Genomic DNA, 6,042 nt, shown 5'->3' with positions numbered 1-6,042 from the left:
CCAAAAGTGTTTGGAGAAATACTTTTCAATTAAAAACAAGTTTAAAAAGCACTGTGAACAGAAAAGCAGCCAGGTGCCTAATGGGTTTCAAGGCAGGCCCTGTAGTAGACTGGGCAAAGCTCTCCATAGGTTCTTGCACTGCTGTAACAGGCAACACCATCAACCTGGAAACCTGTTTCTTACCATTTGGCATCATCAGTGGCATGAAGGGAGCAAGGAGGGATGGCCAGCCCATAGCTGCTCAGTGCTGTCCTGGGAACTGCTGACAAGGGGTGCAGCTGTGGGTGCAGGGGGGTGCACACGTGGGCTGGCACGTGAGGCTGGAGAAGAGCGCTTACCAGGCAGCTCACCCATGGCCAAAACTTAACGGCTGTGTTCATCACACGGTCGAGTCTGACCCACACAAGGAACTCCTCGGAGCCTTACAAAGTGAAGCGAAGTCTTGCAAAGTCCCCCTGCCATGTGTGGGGATGAGTACTGCTGCTACTAAAACAGTATTTTCAAGAAAACTGCTAATGAACTTTGGGTTTCCTCCTTTGACCCCTCGGGAGTTGCATCTCACTTCTGTGGAAACCAACTTGGGGATAACTCCTTACTCATTAAGAAAAAAAATAACCTGAGTTCCCTTTTCAGTGCCTGTGTGCAAATTCCAGCCCTTTCTATCACTGCTTCTCTTTAACCGTGCAGCCTCCGCCCCAGCCCTGTTTGCAAGCCCCGCTCACGAATGAGACAGGAGTCGCAGCAGCTCTAAATGTGCTGAAGAAAGCACACACAACCAGGATGAGGCCTTCCTGCATCATTTCAGACAAGTTAATCATCTCTCTAACTTGTTTAGCGAGGCTTAGTGCAAACACCCATTAAAAAAAAAAAAAGGCAGTTTATAGCATACCGTGCAAGCTTCATTTAAAAAGAAACATGTTTGATTTCAGACAGGTTTAAAACGGGGTTATAACTAAACTCAGCCACTCTCCCTCCATGTTTGAATAGCTGAGATGAGGAGGAAACAGGAGAAATAACAACATCTCTTTAAAAAAATTTAGAATAATGAAGATATTTGCTTTGATTGCACATTACACACCTGTTCAGGCTGTGATGATAGCTTACCTTAGTGTTGCCTCTCTGGAGGCATTTTGCCGGGTCGGTCTGATCCGCTTGCAGAATTGGGGCCATAATCCATCAGCTTGTCAGGAGGGGTGCTGAAGCCCCCCAGCACCTGGAGAGGCATGCCTCTTCTGAGCGGGGTCTTCAGTAGTTCTTGCAACACAGATAACAAATAATCCTGTGTTTGTCAGGTGGCACTAATCTGTGAAAGATCAAACCATCTCTCTGCAACGCGTGTATCGTGTTTGTCTCCAGACATTTTGCATAGCGGAAGAAAAATAAACAGCAGGGAATGGAAATGGAGCAAGTGTGTAAAGTTCAACATAAAGTGTAAGCACAGAGCAGATATCGAGGCAACAAATTGGGATTTACGGTCCTTCCACTACCACCAAACACTGGGGGAACAGGCTATTTGTGAGGGGGGAACCCTGACATTACTTGCCTTTGGTTCCCGTTGTTGGGATTATTGTTCTAAGCCGTGCTTAATTGTCATGTCTCCACGGCCACATCAAAAGCCAAGAAGATTAGGTTACAGGGAGTGTTTGATGTCAAAATACAAAATAAATAAAAGGAAAGCTGAAAAGGTACTGTATTTTCCATGATGCCTAGTGAGGTTTTTGCCTCAAACATCTTTTTTTTTTTTTTTTTATTTTGCAAAGGTTGCACTTTTAGTGATAAGATTTCATTTACTTACTTCCAAATGACTCCACTGCTTTCCTGCAACAGCTCGAAAGGGTTAATATCCCCTCTTTGATGGCAAACATGGTATAATTAACGCAAACTTCTTAAGTATCCTGGTGACCTGTAGATGGCCACATGAGAATTTTGTTATTTACTGACTTGCCAAACGTTTATTGCTTATAGCAGGACAAGTGGGAAGCAGGCATTAATTTTGATGCTGTTATCTGTGATTGTGTGTAAAGTTCATAGCAGAGAGTGCCTATATGTCAACTGCAATTAAACATTTCCCTATTTTTTTAATGAATTTCATGTTGGTGGAGGGGGTTGGACTGACAGCTTTGCAAAGTGAAATCCTGCCCATCCACAGAGCAGGCATGGCACAGCCAGACACAGGACAACTTCCCCTTACCTGCAGGCTGCAAAAGAAAACAGTCTGGCGCCATGGAGCATTTGATCCTTGGCTTCTCCACAGAGACAGTCAAATCAGTACCAACTGTGTCAGGGCACAGAAGGAGATTTTGTGGTGTGACATCTCCCCTTGGAAACCAGCCTGAAAAACACCAAAAATTAAGCCAAAAGTGGCTATCAGGTGAATATGTTCATTTATCACCAACCTGGACTGGATTAGAATGTGTGACCTAGAAGTAAAATGCTTTGTTTAGCCCAACTCCCTGGGCCATCTGGTCCTCACAAGTAAACATTTCTAGGTGAGATTAAGTGACTGTTCTTTAAGCATGGTGATATGAGTGCAAACCAGGCTGCTCTGGATCTAACAGATCAAACCTCAGCATCAGGGCAGCCGGCTGGTGCCGATTCAGAGACACCATTTGCTTGAACAGCTTTGGGTGCAATTCTCCATGGTGTTGGCTTTGCAGTCAATCCTGATTCAGTCTGATGTGTCCCTGTCAGATCCAGAGCTCATCCTAAATCCAGGGCTCGGATTGCCCCAAGGTGCTGCTGGGAAGTTGATGGCGCCATCAGAGGAAACTTACAGGGAGAGACTGCAGTAAGAACTACCCTGCATTTGCAGTAAGAACTAAGTTGCATTTCTGAGCACCAAAAGCTCGGCTGAGCAAAATGCAATTGCAGGGTAGGAGATACAGCAGAAAAAACATCCAGCAGGTAGTAACACAATAGAGAACTAACCCCTCCTTCAGGGAAAGGCTTCGACATACCACTGACGGAAGGAACCGCTACTGTTTGGTCTATAAAAACTGAATCAGGGAAGTATAATGTTAACCCAGTCTATGCAGCAATACCAGGGAGAAAACAGCTACCTGCCTGTATCCTGCTCCCGTGCCTCTCTCTATGGTTCTGCACTCTGGGCTGCAGGGAGTTACCTGGAGGAAAGTTGGCTCTGCCTCAGGAGGGTCAAGAGCATGTGTAAATCATTTGGAGTTGGGCCTATCCATGCCAGAGCGTGAACGTGGACCCTTGTTTCTTCTAAACACTTCAGTGCTTCACCAAAATTTTCCCCAGTGCTTTTATTTTCCTCTGGAGCTTGATTCTGCTCCTGCCTGCTCTCCATCAGGCAGAGACGACAAGGCAGATTTCTTTACCTGGAACACAAGAGCATTATGTTGGCTGTTTTGGTTGTGATTTTTTCTCTCTGGTTCTTTCATTCACTCCCACCTGCCCACACTGGCATCCTGGTAGCAGGTTATAGTGCTAGAGTGATTTAAGGGTGTCCCTGTAAATCCCTACTGGATTTTGCTGTAAAATTCAGATTAATTTACCATCTCCTGCTGCATTTCAGCCTGCCCGCTAGGTTTTTTTCTTTTCTTTTTTGTACACCCTTGTAAAATTTTGAGTAAAAGCACCCTATTTTGAGAGTTAATCTGTTAGAAGAGAACTAGATGAACAAAAAGGTACAGACCAAAACCATTCAGGTATCCTTCGTGCCCACAGGCGCTCTGGGCTGTGCACTATTTTTCTCTATCCAAGCATAACTCCCACCGACACAGGGAAGATGTTCTTCACGATGAAGCACATCTCAGGAGACATACCACTGCCTGACTGGTGCCAGGACTCACCCCAATCCCTCACACACTCACTTTCTGATAACAAGCAAAGTCATAGCAATCCATGACTCAGTTTCCCTTTGCAAAACAGGCATAAAGAAGACATGACCTGCCCTATCAGCTATGTACAGGTGCTGACTTGCTCCAGTCTAGCAGACTTCTGGGCAAGTTCTAACAAATGTCAGTGTGTGGTGTGTACTGATAGGCACTGGGAAAGGGCACTGCACTCTCCTCTCTAGGTTAGAGGCTCCTCCCTACCTTCACTGTGGAGCTGTTGCACTGCCGTTAGCCCCTCCGTACAGCTGTCTGTGGCAAAAATGACACATTGGAGAAATTAGTCATTGGAGCGTATCACACGGCTGTTTCCAACTGCTGTACGCGCACACACACACACAGAGCCCCATGCACACGCACACACACGCACGCAGAGCCTCCAGCCCCAGCCCATTGTGAAGCAGCCCTTTCTCCATCTCCCATGCTGTTAGCCCCTGACCTTCCTTTCACATGCTCTAATGGTCACTAGAAAACTGCGAGAGAACACAGTCGCGGTATTAAATAGCCCTAATTTGTCTCCAGGCCTTTCCCCTCCTCCCCCTCACCTCGGTCTCCCGCGACTTAACGTTTAAACCAGCTGAAGTTTACAACAAATCAAAGCCTCCCTATAGGCCCAGATTGTCTAAATACGGAAAACAGGAAGTGAGTAACCTTCAACGGGAAATTGTTCATCCGATGGAGGCCAAGACCCAAGGCCCGGCACTTTTCAGTCCTGCCCCAGCACAGGCAGACACAGCATGTACTGAACAGACACTCTGCGTTTCACGGGAGGGAGTGGTTTAGGGAAACATTTGCTTCTCTTGCAGTCACGTTGTAGCTGCTTCAAGAAAAGAGATGGTGTTCATGCCTGCGCAGAACAGTAGACAGGCAGTTTAGGAGGGTTATTTTTAAGAAGATTGGGGATGGGATGGAGAAGCAGACAAGGGTCGGAGGAAAAGACAGAGAAGATGCATGAATCCAGACTAAAACGTCCTCTTGCTTCCTATGAAGGTGAAGATGGCAAGAGAGTACTGCAGACGGCATTGGGCTGCTTCCAGCACACAAGGGCGGGAAGACATTTTGTGTGACAGCCCACTTGGTGATGAAAAGGAGAACACTTCATTTCCTAGGCAGAGAGAATAATAATTTATTTTTGTAGAGTAACTTGCCTGCTTCCCCCTGCCAGGAAAGATCCCAAATTATTTTACCGGCTGTTTATCTAAGACTTATATTATTCACTACTGAATTGCAACCATTACTGGGGTGGAACACTGCAGCTGTTTAACAACTCAAAACAATGCCTCTTTTTTATGGAAGGTCATATTAAGATCCTCTCTAACTGAAGGTGAACTTCTTGTTACGTGCCACATCCACTGGAATAAAGCTCTGCTCACAATTACACTTCTGCCAGAATCACAAAACCACCAAAGAAACTAGGATGCACAAACGCACCCAAGCATGCCTGAGTCCTTCCACTCCAACTCTGGACAGGGCTAATGAACCACGTACCACAAAGTGGTCCGTGGGTCATAGATAACTTTCTTCTGATCCCCTTGGAGCCTGCACCTATGCTCATATGCCAGTTTTGCTCTGGGCAGCTCATGGGATAAGCACCAGCAACCAAGCCTAGGGTCTCTGATTTGAGAAATGGACGGAGAAAAAGAAGGCACAGTCTGATTTGGAGTTTGGCACCACTGTCAAGGACATGTGGGTTTGTTGGTCCTGTCCTCGTTCCTTGCCCCAGGGCTGGGACTGCTACAGATGAAGGCACTCCTGGGCAGATGTGCACACATGGGACAGTCAGTGTCCAGAGGACATTCATGCAGAAGGCACAGCTGGAACTAAACCTGCCTGACTGGGATGCTGCACCTCTGCAAAGGCTGGCACTTGAGAGAAAGGTACAGCAATGGGTAACCGTTGGGTCTTTTGAGGAGGACAAGTTAGACATGAAGCTTTTGGTTAGATCTCTTTGCTGCAGCATTTCAAATATTGCTCTGAATTTACGTTTAAAAAGTATTTTTAAAATACTGTTTTTAGGCAGAAATATTTTCCCTCTTGCTCCTACAGTCTTTTTTCTGCAAAGATTTCCCCAGATTTCTCATGGTTTGTGTAGGTGAGTAAAACTGGACTTGTGGCATTTGCTTCACAGAGCTTTTCTATCTTGCATAAAGATGAAGTTTAGTTAGTTGTTTTGCTAACAAACCAG

This window comes from Buteo buteo, chromosome 21, assembly GCF_964188355.1.
Source record: "Buteo buteo chromosome 21, bButBut1.hap1.1, whole genome shotgun sequence".
NCBI lineage: Eukaryota > Metazoa > Chordata > Aves > Accipitriformes > Accipitridae > Buteo > Buteo buteo.
The sequence above is the reverse complement of the archived record's forward strand: the minus strand, read 5'-3'. Positions refer to the sequence as shown.